Raw genomic sequence first — 21,579 nt, 5'->3', positions numbered from 1 at the left:
AGGGCATATTTCCTTCACCCGCCGCAGCGACCGACTCCTCTCAACAGCCACACACCTACCACCACCTAATGCAACACCCGGAAAATATAAAAGGTCTCCAAAAGCAATGCCTCTAAGAAGGTAAAAATACACAAGCGATGTGTTGCCCGACCAAGATCTTAGCTTTTCACCCTGATAATGCCCGCGCTCTCAAAATAAATCCTTCAACAAGGCAATCGTCAGGCACAACCAATGGTGGTCATACCTTAGGTTTTCACCCTGAAAGTCGCGACTTGGCACCTCAGAACCTCGTAGGTTGATATGGGAGTGCATGACCAGAATCTAACCGATCCAGATATCATGAGCAAGATCTCCGGCGGCCGTCCCGGAACGCGTCGATGGCCAGATCGAGGAGGAACGATCATGCATGTCGTTGCCATGATGCGAGAAGAGCACGGGGACCGCCACCTTAATCATCACGGCAGGTCGGTAGCAGCCCCCCACGCCGCCCGATCCAGCCTACCGCCGCCAGCAGCCCCCCACGCCACCCCGATCCAGCCTACCACTGCCAGCCCGGGCGCCGCACCAGCACAGTGTCTAACAGCCAACGCCGCCAAGCACCACTGCGCTTGCTTACAGCCAGCCACGAGACATGGTCGGCCCGCGCTACCACAACATGCGTCGCGCTGCCCAATGCACATCGGTTGGAGTAGGCCAGAATGGATCTGGCAGAGCCCCGCCACTACCCTGGGCGCACCCCGCCCGTCCCACGCAGCCACCACACGGCCTCGAGACCGTAGCCCTGCTGCTGCAGCGCCTCGCGCGCGCCACCGTGGTCGAGCCCCACATCGCACTGCCGCGCCCCACGTGAGCCCGGCACTCCATCTTGGACGAACTACAGTGATTGTCCTCGTTCGATGGGTCCACGTTCATCCCTGAATGTCATCAAGTACTCTCCCCCCCTATGCACATAGTGTTGTAAGAAAATTTACATTTGGGACCAGCTCCCTGCCAATTCTTTTTCCTGCATGACGAAAAATCTCAATTGGTGAAATCTTTGCGCAAGAGACCATCGCCTATGCAACACAAAAAAACATTTTCAAAAACACCAGCATTTTGCAAGTCTTCCAGAGACCACTCAAACTCAAAAGATACCAATCTACAGTCTCAAACCAGCCTCGAGCAAAAGAAACAAAACTTTAGAAGATGGGTCCATGCATCTGGCATGCGTGCCTCAGAGTATTGCGCAGTGGATATCTTCAGAGCCGCACACCTCGTCGTGGTAAGCGCATTCATCCAGAATTCACCGATGCTTTTGCATCATCATCGGCATGCCGAAATCAATGAAACCACGAGAAAAAACACATCAACCAAAGCCAAGAAAAGAATATGCCCGACAAATCAAGAACGAACACAGCAACAAACTCACGAAGCGGGGATGACATAGTTAGAGACGAATCTGGAGCTCGGCCAGCCAAAGGAATAAAACCACGACCTCCTCAAAGCAGAATATGAACTCGGGGAGTTCAAACTGTAACAACTTAGAAATCAACAAGCAGGCTGCCAGATGGGAGAGATAGAGAGAGAGAGAGAGTTCCCTTGATCCTGATGTGAAACAGAGGTTGGAGCGAGAGATGAGATGTGGAGAAAGGAGGCAGATGGAAGCGACGGGTGTGGATGGTCCTTAAATACACTTGGCTACCGGAGCGACCATTGAAGCGACGGATGGCCAGGATTACTAGGATAACATTGTCACTTGTGTCAGGATAACGTTCGTCTCGTCGCTGCGGAGGCAACGCACGCGGGGAGCTCCTATTGTCATCAAGCACTCCCCCCCTATGCAACAAGTGTTGTAAGAAAATTTACATTTGGGACCAGCTCCCTGCCAATTCTTTTTCCTGCATGACGACAAATCTCAGTTGGTGAAATCTTTGCGCAAGAAATCATCGCCTATGCAACACAGAAAGAACATTTTCAAAAAGACCAGCATTTTGCAAGTCTGCCAGAGACCACTTAAACTCCAAAGATGCCAATCTACAATCTCAAACCAGCCTCAAGCAAAAGAAACAAAACTTTAGAAGATGGGTCCATGCATTCGGCATGCAAGCCTCAGAGTATTGCGCTATGGATATCACCAGAGTTGCACACCTCGTCGTGGTAAGCGTATTCATCCAGAATTCACCAATGCTTTTGCATCATCATCGGCATGCCAGAATCATTGAAACCATGAGAAAAATAACATCAACCGAAGCCAAAAAAAAGAATATGCCCCACAAATCAAGAACAAACACAGCAACAAACTCACGAAGCGGGGATGACATAGTTAGAGACGAATCTGGAGCTCGGCCAGCCAAAGGAATGAAACCACGACCTTCTCAAAGCAGAATATGAACTCGGGGAGTTCAAACTGTAACAACTTAGAAATCAACAAGCAGGCTGCCAGACGGTGGAGAGAGAGAGAGAGAGAGATCCCTTGATCCTGATGCAAAACAGAGATTGGAGCTGGAGATGAGATGTGGAGAAAGGAGGCAGATGGAAGTGATATGTCTCCAACGTATCTATAATTTTTTATTGTTCCATGCTATTATATTATCTATCTTGGATGTTTTATATGCATTTAGATGATTTTGGGACTAACCTATTAACCTAGAGCCGAGTGCCAGTTTCTGTTTTTTCCTTGTTTTTGAGTTTCGCAGAAAAGGAATATCAAACGGGGTCCAAATGAGCTGAAAAATTACGGTGATTTTTTATGGACCAGAAGAAGCCCCCGAAGCAAAAGAGTTGGGCTAGAAGAGCCACGAGGCCTCCGCCCCTGTCTTGTCGTCACCTCATGGACCCCCCTGACTTGTTCCCGACGCCAAAAATTCCTATAAATATAGAAACCCCTAGAAATAAATCTAGATCGGGAGTTGCACCACCGCAAGCCTCTGTAGCCACGAAAAGCCAATTGGAAACCCATTATGGCACCCTGCCGGAGGGGGAAACCATCACCGGTGGCCGTCTTCATCATCCCGACACTCTCCATCACAAGGAGGGAGTAGTTCAACCTCGGGGCTGAGGGTATGTACCAGGAGCTATGTGTTTGATCTCTCTCTCTCTCTCTCGTGTTCTTGATTTGGCACAATCTTGATGTATCGTGAGCTTTGCTATTATAGTTGAATCATATGGTGTTTCTCCCCTCTACCTTCTTGTGATGAATTGAATCTTGCTCTTCGAGGTTCCGTTATGTTGGATTGAGTATTGGATTTGAGAACACTTGATGTATGTCTTGCGATGGGATATCTGTGGTGACAATGGTATGTTCTATTGATTCACTTGATGTTGTTTTGGCACTCAACTCGCGGATTTCCGATGTGACATTGGGGTAATCTATGCATAGGGGTTGATGCACGTTTTCGTCCTATGTTCTTCGATAGAAACTTTGGAGTGACTCTTTGTTGCACGTTGAGGGATTGCCATATGATCTAATTATGTTAACATTGTTGAGAGAACTTGCACTAGTGAAAGTATGAAACCTAGGCCTTGTTTCCAAGCATTGCAATACCATTTTCGCTCACTTTTGTTACTTGCTACCTTGCTGTTTTTATATTTTCATATTACAAAAACCTATATCTACCATCCATATTACACTTGTATCACCATATCTTCGCCAAACTAGTGCACCTATACAATTTACCATTGTATTGGGTGTGTTGGGGACACAAGAGACTCTTTGTTATTTGGTTGCAGGGTTGTTTGAGAGAGACCATCTTCATCCTACGCCTCCCGCGGATTTATAAACCTTAGGTCATCCACTTGATGGAAATTTGCTACTATCCTACAAAACTCTGCGCTTGGAGGCCCAACACGAGTCTACAAGAAGAAGGTTGCGTAATAGACATCAAGCTCTTTTCTGGCGCCGTTGCCGGGGAGGTTAGTGCTTGAAGGTATATCTTTAGATCTTGCAATCGAATCTTTTAGTTTCTTGTTTTATCACTAGTTTAGTCTATAAAATAAAACTACAAAAAAATGGAATTTAGGTTGCATCATTTGCTTCATCTTTTTAATGCCTTTCGTGAAAATAAGGATTCCGATCATTGTGCTCAATTGCTAGAGGAAGAATACAATGAAATGTTTGGCATAAAATCTTTGAACGATGAGCACGATTGGAATGTTGTTAGTATGAATTCTTTGAATATCCATGATGCTAATGATATGCAAAGCTACAAGCTTGGGGATGCTATATTTGATGAAGATGATATTTTTTGTCCCCCCAAGTTTTGAGGAGCAAATTTATTATGATGATACCTCCTATTTATGATGATTATATTGATGAAAGTGGGTTTGGAAGAGTGTCAACTCTAGGTAATGATCCCACTATTTTGGAGGGTGTTGAATCTTTTCATAATATTGATAAAAGTGGATTTGGAGAGGTCATGACTTTATTTAGTAATGAATCCACTATTTCGGAAGAGGTTCCAATTGATTATGAGAACAAAGTTGCTATCTATGATGATTATTGTGATGACATGTATGCTATAAAGAATAAAGATAACCATGAAACTTGTCATCGTGATTTTAATTTTCAATTGGATTATGCCTCACATGAGAGTTATTTTGTTGAATTTGCTCCCACTACTATTCATGAGAATAAATTTGCTTATGTGGTGAGTAGTAAAATTTCTATGCGTGTAGATCATGAAAAGAATGCTTTATGTGATGGTTATATTGTTGAATTCATTCATGATGCTACTAAAAATTATTATGAGAGAGGAACATATGCTTCTACATGTTGCAATAATATCAAGTTCTCTCTCTATGTGTTGAAAGTTTTGAAGTTATGCTTGTTTTGCCTTCCTATGCTAGTTGATTCTTGGTCCCATCAATTGTTTGCTCACAAAATCCCTAGGCATAGTAAGTGGGTTAGACTTAAATGTGCTAGTCATATGCTTCATGATGCTCTCTTTGTGTTTCAATTCTTTACTTTTATGTGAGCATCATTGAAATCATCATGCCTAGCTAGAAAGGCATTAAAGAAAAGCGCTTGTTGGGAGACAACCCAATATTTATACCTACTGTTTTTGTGTGTTCACATGATTATGCTACTGTAGTAATCATGTTTTATATCTTTTGTTTCAATAAAGTGCCAAGTAATGGTCTATGGTGATAGTTGACTTGATCTTGCTGAAAACCACAAACTTTTACGCCCAGTAAAATAATTTTCAAAAATCACAGAAGCGTGCTTTTGATCTGAATTTTTTACACAATATTGATATACAAATTTCCTAGGTTGTCCTAAGTTTTTAGAATTTTTGGAGTTACAGAAGTACGGAAAGTTTCCAGATTACTACAAATTGTTATGTTTTTGACAGATTCTCTTTTCATTGTGTTCTTTGCTTATTTTGATGAATCTATAAGTAGTATCGGAGGGTATGAACATGGAGAAGTTGGAATACAGTAGATGTAACACCAATATAAATTTAGAATGAGTTCACAACAGTACCTAAGTGGTGATTTGTTTTCTTATACTAACGGAGCTTACGAGTTTTCTGTTGAGTTTTGTGTTGTGAAGTTTTCAAGTTTTGGATAAAGTTTTGATGGACTACGGAATAAGGAGTGGCAAGAGCCTAAGCTTGGGAATGCCCAAGGCACCCTAAGGTAATATTCAAGGACAACCAAGAGCCTAAGCCTGGGGATGCCTCGGATGGCATCCCCTCTTTCGTCTTCGTTCATCGGTAACCTTACTTGAGGCTATATTTTTATTCACCACATGATATGTGTTTTGCTTGGAGCGTCATTTTATTTTATTAGGATTTGCTTGCTGTTTGAATAATATCCCAAGATTTAAAATTCTTAAATGTTAGAGAGTCTTCACATAGTTACATAATTATTCGACAACTCATTGATCTTCACTTATATCTTTGGAGTAGTTTGTCATTTGCTCTAGTGCTTCACTTATATCTTTTTAGAGCACGGCGGTAGTTTTATTTTGAAGAAATTGATGAACTCTCATGCTTCACTTATATTATTTTGAGAGTCTATAAACAGTGTGGTAATTTGCTTTGGTTATGAATTTAGTCCTAATATGATGGGCATCCAAGAGGAATATAATAAAAACTTTCATATAAAGTGCATTGAATACTATGTGAAGTTTGATTCCTTATGATTGTTTTGAGATATAAAGATGGTGATATTAGAGTCATGCTAGTGAGTAATTGTGGATTGTAGAAATACTTGTGTTAAAGTTTGTGATTCCCGTAGCATGCACGTATGGTGAACCGTTATGTAACGAAGTTGGAGCATGATTTATTTATTGATTATCTTCCTTATGAGTGGCGTTCGGGGACGAGCGATGGTCTTTTCCTACCAATCTATCCCCCTAGGAGCATGTGCGTAGTACTTTGTTTCGATGACTAATAGATTTTTGCAATAAGTATGTGAGTTCTTTATGACTAATGTTGAGTCCATGGATTATACGCACTCTCACCCTTCCACCATTGCTAGCCTCTCTAGTACCGCGCAATTTTCGCCGGTACCATACACCCACGATATACCTTCCTCAAAACAGCCACCATACCTACCTATTATGGCATTTCCATAGCTATTCCAAGATATATTGCCATGCAACTTTCCACCGTTCCGTTTATTATAACATGCTTCATCATTGTCATATTGTTCTGCATGCTCATGTAGTTGACATCGTATTTGCGGCAAAGCCACCGTTCATAATTTTTATACATGTCACTCTTGAGTCATTGCACATCCCGGTACACCGCCGGAGGCATTCATATAGAGTCATATATTTGTTCTAGTATCGAGTTGTAATTATTGAGTTGTAAGTAAATAAAAGTGTGCTGATCATCATTATTAGAGCATTGTCCCAGTGAGGAAAGAATGATGGAGACTATGATCCCCCCACAAGTCGGGATGAGACTCCGGACGAAAAATAAAAAATAAAAAAATATAGAAAAAGAGGCAAAAAAAGGGAGAGCCCAAAAAAAGAGAGAAAAAGAGAGAAGGGGCAATGCTACTATCCTTTTTCCACACTTGTGCTTCAAAGTAGCACCATGATCTTCATGATAGAGAGTCTCTTATATATGTTGTCACTTTCATATACTAGTGGGAAATTTTCGTTATAGAACTTGGCTTGTATATTCCAATGATGGGCTTCCTCAAATTGCCCTAGGTCTTCTTGAGCAAGCGAGTTGGATGCACACCCACTTAGTTTCTTTTTGAGCTTTCATAAATTTATAGCTCTAGTGCATCTGTTGCATGGCAATCCCTACTCACTCACATTGATATCTATTGATGGGCATCTCCATAGCCTGTTGATATGCCTAGTTGATGTAAGACTATCTCCTTCTTTTTGTCTTCTCCACAACCACCATATTCTATTCCACATATAGTGCTATGTCCATGGCTCACGCTCATGTATTGCGTGAAAGTTGAAAAGGTTTGAGGACATCAAAAGTATGAAACAATTGCTTGGCTTGTCATCGGGTTTGTGCATGATTTGAATATTTTGTGTGATGAAGATGGAGCATAGCCAGACTATATGATTTTGTAGGGATAACTTTTTTTGGCCATGTTATTTTGAGAAGACATGATTGCTTTATTAGTATGCTTGAAGTATTATTGTTTTTATGTCAATATTAAACTTTTGTTTTGAATCTTATGGATCTGAATATTCATGCCACAATAAATAAAATTACATTGATAAATATGTTGGGTAGCATTCCACATCAAAAATTCTGTTTTTATCATTTACCTACTCAAGGACGAGCAGCAATTAAGCTTGGGCATGCTTGATACGTCTCCAACGTATCTATAATTTTTGATTGTTCCATGCTATTATATTATCTATCTTGGATGTTTTTATGCATTTATATGCTATTTTATATGATTTTTTGACTAACCTATTAACCTAGAGCCTAGTGCCAGTTTCTGTTTTTTCCTTGTTTTTGAGTTTCGCAGAAAAGGAATATCAAACGGAGTCCAAATGAGCTGAAAATTTATGGTGATTTTTATGGACTAGAAGAATCCCCCAAAGCAAAAGAGTTGGGCCAGAAGAGCCACGAGGCCTCCACAAGGGTGGAGGGCGTGCCCCCTGTCTTGTCGTCGCCTCGTGGACCCCCCTCACTTGTTCCCGATGCCAAAAATTCCTATAAATATAGAAACCCCCAGAAATAAACCTAGATCGGGAGTTCCACCGCCGCAAGCCTCTGTAGCCACGAAAAACCAATCGAGAGCCTGTTCCGGCACCCTGCCGGAGGGGGAAACCATCACCGGTGGCAATCTTGATCATCCCGGCGCTCTCCATGACGAGGAGGGAGTAGTTCACTCTCGGGGCTGAGGGTATGTACCAGTAGCTATGTGTTTGATCTCTCTCTCTCTCTCTCGTGTTCTTGATTTGGCACGATCTTGATGTACCGTGAGCTTTGCTATTATAGTTGAATCATATGGTGTTTCCCCCCCCCCCCCCCCTCTACCTTCTTGTGATGAATTGAGTCTTTCTCTTTGAGGTTCCGTTATGTTGGATTGAGTATTGGATTTGAGAACACTTGATGTATGTCTTGCGATGGGATATCTGTGGTGAAAATGGGATGTTCTATTGATTCACTTGATGTATGTTTTGGCACTCAACTCACGGATTCCCGAGGTGACATTGGGGTAATCTATGCATAGGGGTTGATGCACGTTTTCGTCCTACATTCTCTGATGGAAACTTTGGAGTGACTATTTGTTGCACATTGAGGGATTGCCATATGATCTAATTATGTTATCATTGTTGAGAGAACTTGCACTAGTGAAAGTATGAACCCTAGGCCTTGTTTCCAAGCATTGCAATACCGTTTTCGCTCACTTTTGTTACTTGCTACCTTGTTGTTTTTATATTTTCAGATGACAAAAACCTATATCTACCATCCATATTACACTTGTATCATCATCTCTTCGCCAAAGTAGTGCACCTATACAATTTACCATTGTATTGGGTGTATTAGGGACACAAGAGACTCTTTGTTATTTGGTTGCAGGGTTGTTTGAGAGAGACCATGTTCATCCTACGCCTCCCACAGATTGATAATTCTTAGGTCATCCACTTGAGGGAAATTTGCTACTGTCCTACAAAACTCTGCGCTTGAAGGCCCAACACGAGCCTACAAGAAGAAGGTTGTGTAGTAGACATCAGGAAGCGACGGATGTGGATGGTCCATATATACACATGGCTTCCGGAGCGGCCACGGAAGCGACGGATGGCTAGAATTATCAGGATAACATTGTCACTTGTGTCAGGATAACGTTCATTTCGTCGCTGCGGAGGCAATGCACGCGGGAGCTCCTATTGTCTTCAAGCACTCTTCTCCCCCCTATGCACACAGTGTTGTAAGCAAATTTACATTTGGGACCAGCTCCCTGCCAATTCTTTTTCCTGCATGACGACAAATCTCAGTTGGTGAAATCTTTGCGCAAGAAATAATCACCTATGCAACACAAAAAAACATTTTCAAAAAGACCAGCATTTTGCAAGTCTGCAAGAGACCACTTAAACTCCAAAGATGCCAATCTACAGTATCAAACCAGCCTCAAGTAAAAGAAACAAAACTTTAGAAGATGGGTCCATGCATCCGGCATGCATGCCTCAGAGTATTGCACAGTGGATATCACCTTGTCATGCGCAAGCGCATTCATCCAGAATTCACTGATGCTTTTGCATCATCTCGGCACGCCGGAATCAATCAAACTACGAGAAAAACACATCAACCGAACCAAAAAAAAGAAGATGTGCGACAAATCAAGAATGAACATGGCAACAAACTCACGGGGCCGGGATGACATAGTTAGAGACGAATCCGGAGCTCGGCCAGCCAAAGGAAATAAAACCATGACCTTCTCAAAGCAGAATATGAACTCGGGGAGTTCAAGCTATAACAACTTAGAAATCAACAAGGAGGCTGACAGACGGGAAATAGAGTTCCCTTAATCCTGATGCGAAATGGAGGTTGGAACTGGAGATGAGATATGGAGAAAGGAGGCAGATGGACCTACGCGGTCACGTGGATGTGGATGGTCCATAAATACACTTGGCTTGCGGAGCGGCCATGGAAGCAACCGATGGCTAGAACTACCAGGATAACATTGTCACTTGTGTCGGGATAATGTTGGTTTCGTCGCTGCGGAGGCAACGCACGCGGGGAGCTCCTATTGGCAATGGCCCTATAACGCGCACCTCCGGCCATTTAGCTCGGCCTCGATCGCTTAAACAAAAATCGTCACTCTATCCGAAATCATTAGTTACGAATACCCTTGGTTACTCATACTTCCTCTGGTGTGACAAGTGGCACGTTGTATGTGTGACACTCAGGGAATTTTGTGTTTTCTCATAGATTTGTTTTTCAACATGTTTTATAATTTAGACTGTGTGTTTAAATCGCAAACCGTTTTTATCATTGTGTTTCTCGCGTCGAAATCTACAAACTAGTTAGATCCCATGATAATTGACTAGCAAATATCCCCGTGCGTTGCAACGGGAGAAAAATCACCCATCATACACACACTCGATGACATCAGCAAATCCATTGAAATTTTTCATGATGTCACACAGCAAACAACATGATAAGTGGTGTTGCGCAAAAAAATAAAGGTTGGATGATTTTTTAGTGTACTCAAGGTGTTTCCAAAAATCTTTGTGAGCACAATTTCAAACAATGTGAAAATCAACATTAAGCCACTTGTTTACATAAATGGGGTGGGAAACATATATAATAGGCATTTCTAAAATACCCCATATAAAGAAGGTATTGATTAAGGTTGCACCTTAAACATAATTTTAGAAATAATTAACATGCAAGATAATAGCATATCTAGAATCGACATATTTTTTTTGGAATCTACATATTTTTCTGAGTGATTTTCATATATAACATGTTAGATTTAGAATTGAGATTTGAAAGATAAGAAGCATTTAAATCTGCCTGAAAAAAAAAGAGAGAAAGGTTAAACCTAGACTTACTGGGTTGAATGCAGCCCATCCTCTTAGTATTCGTAGAGAAAAGGAAGAAAACAAAAAAGGGGCGTAAGCTCGGATCAAACCCAACTCTGTAAAGGTGGGGATGCACGAGTCTGACCACTGAGGCGCATGGCCGCTTTTGATTTAACAGAGGACTGCTATGTATATGAACCGAAGACGTCGTTTTTTTCGCTTAGCGGTGGCATTGGGTTGTAATTTGTGTCAACTTTAAAAACAATTCTATAACGTACGGACAGAAGCACTAATGACTTTATTATTAGGTAAAGATTTGAACGAACTTTTTCCCCAAAGAAAAACCGGAAATATATAAACCCGAAAAAACAAAACAAAAGCACAACTCAGCATCACCGTGAAACACAACTATGCTCTGTGCTTCATCGCTTTTCACTTTTCGAGAAGCACATATGTGCTTCACCATGAAGCACAACTGTGATTTTCACCTTTTTTAAGCACAATTGTGTGTCAGCGTGAAGCACAATTATGCTTTTCACTTTTTGGAAAGCGCAATTGTGCGTCACCGTGTAGTACAACTATATTTTTTCGCATGGTGTGCTTCACAAGAGAGAGAGAGGGAGAGCGTGTGTGTGTGTTGCAAAAACCTAGAAAAAAACTGAGGAAATCTGAAAACTCACAAGTAGCCCAAAACCCCCAAAAACACATGTAGAAAAAAGTGCAATGTGGGTGCACTCAGCACGCGACACGTGTTGATAGTTAGGCGCACCAGACGGTGCAGCATAACTGACCCTTGTGGGAAGCCTGTGGAGGATACCTGTTGATTAGTTGCTCCGCGCTCTTTGCCCACCTTGTTCAATCCCTATTCGGTGCTAAATGCGCCAGTTAGTATTGTTTCGGCTAGTTAGCGCCAGAGTTATGTTTCACTCCTATAGGAATCGCTTACATCGAGGCGAGTACTTGGCCAGCCCAACAATATAGATGAGCGCGAGTATTTTTCGACTTTGGTATTATCTCAGTTTTCCACTGTTTTTGTATCGATTTTCTTCGGGTCTTATATGGTTTTCTTTTCTTTTTATTTTTTTGGCATTCTTTGTTTCCTTCTTCGGGTTTTTTACGGTTTTCCAGCACATGTTTAATTTTTTTCATACACATTGTACATATTTTTTATACAGCAGAAACATTATTCATACATGATTATCCTTTTTCAAATGTATGTTTTGATGTCTATTTTTTCTAACACGTTGTACATTTTTCGTATACATCTAAAACACTTTTACATGCGTCTAACAATTATCAAATACATTATTAATATATTATTTCAAATATTTTTTTGAACAATTTTCCAATACGTGTTAAACTTTTTCAAATACAAGTTGAGATATTTTTATTGAATGATATGAAACATTTTTTCAAACTACGCAAAAGAAAATGCATTATACTCCCTCTGTTCCTAAATCTAAGAACTTTTAGGGATTCCAATATGGACTACAAACAGAGCAAAATAAATGAATCTACACTCTAAAATATGTCTATATACATCTGTATGTAGTCCATATTGATATCTACAAAAGGGCTTATATTTAGAAACGGGTGGAGTATAAATATTATTTTTAAATATCACAAATATAAGTTTGAAACGCGTGACCATTGTTGCAAATGTAACGTACATTTTTTAGTATAGTGCAAATTTTTTTGTTTTAAATCACATAACATTTTTTACATTCTATAGCATTTTTAAATTGTCACATACATTTTTTAAAATTCAAGAACATTTTTGAAATGTGACATATTAACTAAATTATTTTTCCTAATATGTGTATTTAGTTTCTCCCAAAATATTAACAAAAGGTAAAAAGGAAAAAACTACATACATGATGCCAGCATGAGATCAGTGTGACAAAACACATTGTTACTAGGCCCACCCACTGCCTGCTTGTAGGGGACACGATCTTGTGGCTCGCAGCAAGCGAGACATAAACTTGCCACCTAGCGAGCCCGAGAGCTATATCTTGCTTATAGCAGTGTAGGCGTGTAGCTTTTGTCTCGCATGAAGGGTTTTTTTCCTTTTTTTTTTCATCTGCTAGTTCTTCTTCGCGTGTTCGTTTCAGTTCGATTGTGGCTTGTGATGATCCCTGTTTATCTGGCTTTCTTCTGGTCTTTTTTCAAAAAAAAAAATCTATTTTTCTATCAATTTTCTTTGTTTCTTTCATGGTTCTGTCATTTTATCGTTTTCTTTGCTATTCATCAGTAATCTTTGTTTATTTCATTATTTTTGTCTTTTCTTTGTTTTTCTATGATTTCCTGGGTTTCTTTGTATGTTTCAAAAGAAATCCACTTTTTCTTTGTTTTTCTTTGGTTTTTATTTCTTTTGTACCTATTTTTTCCTTTGTTTCTTCATCCTATTTTTGTGGTTTTCTTTCATTTTTTTTTTCCTTCATATCTTCGTCTGTATTCTTTGGTTTTCTTTGGTTTTCTTTGTTTCACTTTAGTCTTCTTGTTTTTCTTCTTTTTCTCACCAATTTTCATGGTTTTCGTTGTGCTCTCCATCTGTCTTTATTTAGATGTTTCTTTTATAATGTTCTTCCGTTTCTTTGGTTTTTTCGTCAACACATGTCTACATTTTTCTTACATATATTTTTGTATATATCAAAAATATTTTTATACATGTTTAAGTTTTTCAAATATATGATTAATATTTTTCTAAAATTTATGTTTCATGCCTACATTTTCGTATACATTCTACATTTTTGGTATATATAAGGAACATTTTAAATACATGTTTAGCATTATAAGATTAACTTTTTCATACACAATCAACATTTTTTTTTTGCTTTTATGGTCATTTTTAATAAAGGTTCTACATTTTTCATACAGATTAGGAACATTTTTCATACAAATTTCATATTTAAAATATATTACAAACATTTTTTCTAATATTTGTGTTCTATGGCTACTTTTTTTGTATACCTTGTACTTTTTTGTATGTATTAGAAACTTTTTAAATGCATGTTTAATAGTTTAGAAATATATGATTAACATTTTTGATACACGATCAACATTTTCTAAAATTTATGTTTTGATGTTGAATTTTTTTAAATACATGTTCTATATTTCTCATACAAATAGGAGCATTTCGATACACATTCAACATTTTGAAATAGATGATTAACATTTTCCAAAAAATTGTGTTCTTCGGTTGAGTTGACTGTGTTTTGAGGATGCTTGAATAGCTTCGCCGCAACGAATGTTCGGAAATTGAGCAACGACCTCGTGTCCTGAGCATACAAAAAGCAGAAATACAAAAACATAATTAGAAACATAGGAGGGGGGGGGATGTTGATAGGAGTCATATTCACAAAAGTAGTGTTTCGAAACGAAAAATGTTATTTAGCTACTAGTGTTGCATAGCAAAAATGGTTATACCGTGTTGAATGGCTTCATCCCGCTTGCTGTTAGATTCTCCATTTATAGAATAACAAAGAACCCACAATCAAACCTGCCAAAAAAAGGTACACCGAAAAATGCTTCCTGAAACAAATGTAGAAAGTTGTGGATGGGCACATGAAAGAAAAGAAAAACGAAAAAGAGAATAATACGTTGTTGATTGTTGCGGGTACCCCTTTTGGTTGAAACGATCGAACTTGTAAAGATCAAGCTTCCATGGGTTTCGTTCTCAGACGAGAGTTTTGAAGTTTGTTATCTGCACACTTAATATCAGAAAAAATAAAGATACAAAAAGATGGCACGGTGACATCTTCTTTGATTGGTACCACAACATCAATTTGATACAAGAAAAAGAATGAAAATGATCAAACAAAGATGGAACAAAGGGGTGTAGTTTTCATACCAGATTGCAACATGGCTGCTCAAGGTTGCTGACATAGTCAGGGTCGTCGCTCCTGGAGTCAAAAACATTGAATTGTTTTTGCATCAAATTCGCAACAACAACTGCCCAATGTCCATCTAGACAATGGTGAAGAAGAGCTGCAATATTAACTTTTTTTTCACAAAACCAGATCATGATGCACTAAAAGATAGCTATAGCATTCATAAAAATTTCAATGTGCTACAATAGTTTTTATGCTACTATTTTGGGAAAAACTTCTGCTCCAATAGTTTTTCCCAGAATAGTTGTAGCTTCGATAGTAGAAAAAATTCAATGGATTCAGTGTAAAAATTTATGATCCAATAGTACCTGGAGCTACAACTATTCTGGGAAAAACTTGTTGTGCCTATGCTACAACTATTCCTACAGCTACAACTATTCATGGTCCTCTCCAGGTGCCAAGGGGTAGTCAGGTAGGGAAAAACTTCTGGCCATTCATGCTCACAAACAGAAAACGGAAAAGTTCATGCTAAAACTGCCTGCTCCTCTTGAGGTGCTCCTGGGCTAGGGCCTTCCGTCTCCATCGCAGGTCAGGTGATGAAACAACAAACCTGTGGCCACTCATGCTCACAAACAAAGGGCGCAAAATCCATTCCCCACCCCAAGCTCCTAGTCAATTCCCCACCCAAATTTGGGGGCGCAAATCAAAAAATAGGTGCCACCGCAACCCTAACCACCGCGTAGCCGCTCGCTGCAGAGCCGCCGGCGAAGCCACGAGAAGGCACGGAGCTGAACTCGACCGGAGCAACAACATCGGCCAGAAATGGGGGGAAGGAAGGAGGAGAAATCACAGGGATCCAGAGGAGATCCGTACCTGCTTGGGTTGTCGACGGCCGCCCGAAGACGTCGTTGTCGTCACGGCGGTGGTTTAGCCCCGGTCAGTCGTCATCGCCCTCCCAGCCCTGCGAGCCCACGCTGCTGCGGGAATGACCACTTCCAGCTGTAGGGTCATTTTCCTGAAACAACGGGTATGTTTCAGAAAACGGACGCGCGTAACGCGGAAGCGGGGAGGCTCTCGTCCATCCGATCAACAAACAATCTGACGGACGAGGAGCCGGCGGACGCGGCGCGCGCGATCGGTCGGGTGAACGTAAGCTTTTCCCAAATAGAAAACGTAAAGAAAAATGACATAAAAAGGAGGGTGTAGCCTCCCACGTGGCTGGACCGGCCCATCTAGAGCTTTCCCGGCGCGAGGCTTCCCTCTATCTTGCTTGCAACGAGAAAGGGAGCTCCCATACGACGCCTTCTGCACTGTCGAACCAACTGGCGCTCGCTGCAGTGCTTAGCTCGGGCCCGCCCACGAACGAGAGAGTAGCGATCATATAGCGCGAAAAAACAACACAATAAGTCGCTCTTTTAAGGACTAGAACTCGCGTCGTTGAGTTGTTGTACTATTTATTGTGCGGTACCACAGAGATTTTTGAATTAGTCAAAGAAGAAAAAAATCATGAATTTGAAAAGGTTCGTCGATTTTGAAGAAAAAGTACACAAACTTGAAAAAAATCATCAATTTGGGAAAAAGTTCATGAAAAAAGTCATTGATTTAGATTTTTTTATTGATTTTAAAAGAAAATCCACAAAAATATAAAAAAGTTTATCCATTTCAAAAAAAAGTTCATCAATCCTGAAAAAACTTCAACAATTCTATAAAAAACCACAAAGTTGAAAAAAGTTCATACATTTCGATAAAAGTTCATCAATTCTGCAAAATGTTCACAAATTTTATAATAGTTCATCGATTTCTAAAAAATGTTAATCAATTCTGAAAAAACTTCATCAATTTGGAAAAAAATATGAATTATAAAATTGTAAAAATACAAAAGAAAAAATAACGAAAGAAAGAACAAAAAGAGGAAAATGGGAGAAAGTTAACGCAGCGTGTGTGGTCTACCAGGTGGCTACCTCAGTTTACTGAGCATAAGGGGATGCTGGTTCGAATCATCTCAACGCTCTCGTGTTTTTTGCATTTTAACATAAAAGAACAAGCTAAACGGGCCGGCCTAGGATGCAGGTGGGGTGTGCACCCGTTTGTGGGTAACGAGAAATGCGCCAACAATTGCGATCCTGGGTCTGCTTGGAGAGAGCTACGAGAGCTCCTCGCTGGCGCCTTATGCGCCAGCAAACGAACCCAGCGCCCACGCGCCTGGTTATGTGGGCTGGCCCAAAAACAAGCCGCGCAGCTCGTTCAACGTGCGCCTTTCGACCATCGCTTCCTGTTTCTAACACAAAAGGACGATCGCATCGTGGTTCACTTCTCGTGGTTGACCGGTCAACTGTTGATCGCTAGCTCCTTTTCCTTCGTGCACCTTTTGTTCTTTCGTTGTTTTTTCTTTCTTTTTTCTGTTGCTTTGTTCACAAATCTCAAGAACACATGGATCTGAAAAAATTATGAATTTCAAAAACAGTTCACTAATTTGAAAAGGTTCATCAATTCTAAAAAAAGTTAATCAAAATTTGAACACAAAAATTGAGAAAAGTTCATCTAAGTTGAAAAAAATTCATCGGATTTGAAAAAAGTTCATCGGATTTGAAAAAAAGTTCATCGGATTTGAAAATTTTCGTCGAATTTGACAAAAAATTCATCGAGTTCGACAAAAAGTTCATCGAGTTTGAAAAAAAGTTCATCAAATTGAAAAAAAGTTCACCGATTTTTGGAAAAAGTTCATCGTATTTGAAAAAAGTTCACCAGTTTTTTGGTCGCCTTTGAAAAAGTTCACGAATTTTAAGAAAGAGAAAAACAAAGATAGAAAAAAAGAAAGAAAACTGGGAAAACAGATGCCTTTTTCTCGTTTTATAAAGAAAAGAAAAAGAACGATTCTACAACATGAGGTCTACTAGTCCAACTGGTTGGTGCGATCGCTAGCTAAACGAACGGGCTGGGTTCGAGATGCGGCAGGCGCAACTTTTTTTTGGGGTTTTCAAGAAACAAACAGCAAAGCAGGATGGGCCGGCCCGCTATGAAACCAAGTGTAAACGGGGTGTGCGCCCTGTACAAAATGGCCTGTATTCGGCGCTTAAGGCGCCGAATAGGATTCAGCGAGAGCTAGCGCTGCTATCCACTGCATGGAAGTTTCACGCGTGATAACTATGAGGCGGGTCCGGTAATTGAGGCAAATAAAGCCGGCTTTCCCATGTTTTTCACAGTGTTTTTTTCTTTCTGTTTTTTCTTCATTTTTTGTTTTCTTTTTTCTCCTCCATTATTTGTTTGGTTTTCTTTATTTCCGTTTCATTTGGTTTTTCTTATGTTTGTTTTCGTTTTCACTCCACATTTTAATGTCAAAAACATTTTTGTAACAAGTATTCAACATTTTTGGTATACACGTTCAACATTGTCCGAACACTTATTCAATATTTTTTAAATACTTGTTCAACATTTTAATTCAACATTTCTAAATACTTTTTTTTCATTTTATATACTTATTCAACATTTTCAAATACTTGTTCAACATTTGTCATAGACTCATTCAACATTTTTTAGTACCTATTCAACATTTTTCGTACTTATTCATTATTTTCAAATACTTTTTCAACATTTTTTAAATTCTTTTTCAACATTTATATACCTATTCAACTTTTTTCAAATACTTGCTCAACATTTTTAATACTTATTTAACATTTTTAAACACTCGATCAACATTTTTCAAATTCTTTTTCAATATTTTTTAAGAAATACTTATTTTACTTTCTATCAAATGTGTTTTTAAGGAGTGATTTTTGTATTTATGTAGAATATTTTAAAGTATTAAAAAATACAAAAATAAAGAAAAAATGAGAATGGAAAACAGTAAAAAAACAAAAAATAGGCTGTGGCTCTCGCGCGGCCGGGCTAGCACACCCCCCTGTCTCGCTTAAAGAAGAGTGACATAGGGCGCCCAACGAAAAACTGGGCATTTAAGGCTCCTTATAGGAGGGTGCCCATAACTTAGCGCCGAACGGAGTGGGGTCGCTGTCTTTAGATGGGCAGGCCTATCTGGTGTCCTTTTTGCATGGGTATACAAACTTCCATTTTCTTTTTTACATTTTTTTCTTTTACTTTTTAGATCATGATTTGTTTTTTTCAAACATGTAAAATTTTCTACATATTGGCAAATTGTTTTCAAATTCAATATTTGAAAATAATATGAACCTTTTCATATTCATGAACTTTTTTCTAGAATTTTGAAGTTTTTTTGAATTTGCGTACAAAAATTCAAATGCACGAATTTTTTTATAAACCTGTGAACTTTTTTTGAATACCAAAACAATTTTAAAATCCAAGAACATATTTTCAAATCCATGGACTTCTTTCACATTTGAAAAAAATCAAATTGATGTTTTTTTGAAATCCATGAACTTTTTGTCAATCCATGTTTTTAAAAGTAAACAGTCAATGGTCAACTGTCAACTGTCTACCCGAGCGAGTGAACAACTCACTTTGTTTTGCCGTGGCCCTATTGGTGCTGAAGGCTACATTATGCGTCAGCCGGAAAACATGCATTAAGACGCCATGCTCCTACTACGAACTCCCTATACTCATGCACCACCTCCACTAGAGTAAACAATTTAGCCCTAGCAAAGGCTGCGTCGTCCTTAGGCGCAGGCCGTTATATTTGGCTGGGTTCTTTACCAGATATCTGTAACATACCTCTGAATGTTTCGATTGAGTAAAGAACCTTTTGCCCCTTAAAAAAAAAAAGACGCCATGCTCCTGTGGGCCATCCCACCAACGCAAGCTTCTGGCTCGCTCGGGACGCCCCCGTGCGCTCGTTCAGTTTAACGTGACCATTGACTTCTCTAAAAAGAGTTCACAAAACTAGAAAATGTCAGCGTATTTATAAAAGTGTCCACAAAACTAGAAAATGTTAGCGTATTTAAAAGAGTTCACCAATTTTAAAAAGTTAGTGGATCTGAAAAAAGTTCACAAAAAATTAAAAAAATTCATGAATTTGAAAATCCATGCTAAAACAAAAAAGCAGGGAAAAAACAGTCCAGCTTTCAGAAGTTTCACAAAACCGGCAGGAAGCTTCTTGAAGCTTCACAAACCGGCCCATTTCCTAAGTACATGCCGAGAAAGGTGTGCGCCATGTACAGACAAGCCAAGTGGCTAGCTGACACTTCGTTGACTATAGGCATTGCTACAGTATTTTGCACTGTGGCACCTTAAGCGCCAAATATGAATTGGCATGTATGGCATAGAAAAAATGTCTGATTCCCAAAAACTTTAAAGTCTAGATGGCAAAATCCACCTACCCAATTTAAAAAAGATTAGAGAAGTTTAAGAATTTAGAAAATCAAGAGTTCAAATAACATTTTGTGAATTCCAAAAATATTCATGAATTTTAGAACTTATTAACAAAAAAGTGCAGTAATTTGAAAAATATTCTCGAGGTTCAAAATCTTGTTGAAGTAAAAAATATTCAAGACATGATATTTGTCATTTAATTATTATTAATGAAATAAAATATTCACAAATTTTCAAAAGTGTTTGCGCATTTCAACAATGTTATTGAATTGAAAAAAAATTGTTCACAAGCTTTGAAAATGGTCATGAATAAAAATAGAAAAAGAAAGAAGAAAACGGGGGAAAGACAAAAAGAAGGGGAAAAAAATTTAAACAAAAAAAGATAGGAATATCAACAAAGATGAACACAATAAAGGACAAAATATGAAACCTTCTAGAACCTTTGCAAAACTGGGTGAAAATTCCTAAAATTTTGCTAGAGTGCATGTTTTATACAGTTTACTTGCTAGTTTCGGCAACATGTGGAATATAGTTCGGGGGCATAGCACCTCCGGAAGTCTAGGCATGAAGAGAAATTGCAGTTTAGGCCCAATGCATAAAAAGCCAATTACAATGTTTTATATTAATAGTTATCATATGATTTTTTTAAAATAATCACATCATGTCAAAAGGAAAAAAAATCTATAAGCCTTCCGTAACGCAACATTATTGGGCTAGCCCGTTGTGCCTCGCTGTATGGGTTTGCTCTCAAGTTTAACACAAATGGCCACAAATAGAAAACCGGAGCTCCTTATTTTGCACACAATGCGCCGGGAGGCCGAGCGCGCGCATAACCGCGTGCCCACTAGGGCCAGCCCATGAACGGTGGCGGGCGCCCCCTATTTTCTTGTTTCATTTTTTTCTTCCGTTTTTGTTTTTCTCTTCTTGAAATAATTGGGGATCTCTAAAACGTCCCAAAATTAAGAAAACGTGCGAATTTTGGAAAAGTTTGTGGAGCCAAAAAATGTCCCTAAATTTAAACAGTGTTCATGAATTTGAAAATTGTTCATGAATTTGGTATTGATGAAAATTATTTATCAGATGAACAAATTTTGAATTTGATGAACATTTTTTGAACTTGATGAACAAATTCTCAACTCAAGGATATTTTTTGAAAATCAAATGAACTTTTAGAAAAATGGCTGAACATTTTCAAAAATTATGGTTAGTTTTTGAATACGATGAATATTTTTTGAATGAGATGAACAATTTTTCGAACTTGATGAACAAATTCTCAATTCAAGAACACTTTTTTGAAATTGAATGAAACTTTTGAAAAATGGATGAATATTTTTAAAATTTGATGATTTTATAAAAAATAATGGTGAACAAATTTTGAATATGATGAACAAAATTTGAATTTCATGAACATTTTTTTAATGCAGACATAAAAAAGTTCAGGGTTTCAAAAAAAAGTTCACGAAAACGAGAAAAAACATAAACAAAGAAGCAAAAAAGGAAATGAAGTGGAAAATAAAAATCACAAAAGAA

At 38.9% G+C, this 21,579-nt stretch overlaps 2 non-coding genes across 2 annotated transcripts; both read right to left on the bottom strand.

Annotated features, from left to right (window-relative positions):
- Window positions 1-1,206: 1,206 nt before the first annotated feature.
- LOC120972987 (small nucleolar RNA Z188) lies at window positions 1,207-1,314 on the bottom strand. The gene has a single exon (XR_005767116.1). It is a non-coding gene; the product is annotated as a small nucleolar RNA Z188 (small nucleolar RNA).
- A 767-nt stretch (window positions 1,315-2,081) lies between these two features.
- On the bottom strand, window positions 2,082-2,189 carry LOC120972986 (small nucleolar RNA Z188). The gene has a single exon (XR_005767114.1). It is a non-coding gene; the product is annotated as a small nucleolar RNA Z188 (small nucleolar RNA).
- Between the last annotated feature and the right edge of the window lie 19,390 nt (window positions 2,190-21,579).

Source organism: Aegilops tauschii, chromosome 1 (assembly GCF_002575655.3).
Source record: "Aegilops tauschii subsp. strangulata cultivar AL8/78 chromosome 1, Aet v6.0, whole genome shotgun sequence".
Lineage (NCBI taxonomy): Eukaryota > Viridiplantae > Streptophyta > Magnoliopsida > Poales > Poaceae > Aegilops > Aegilops tauschii.
This window is presented reverse-complemented; position numbering and strand designations above follow the sequence as displayed.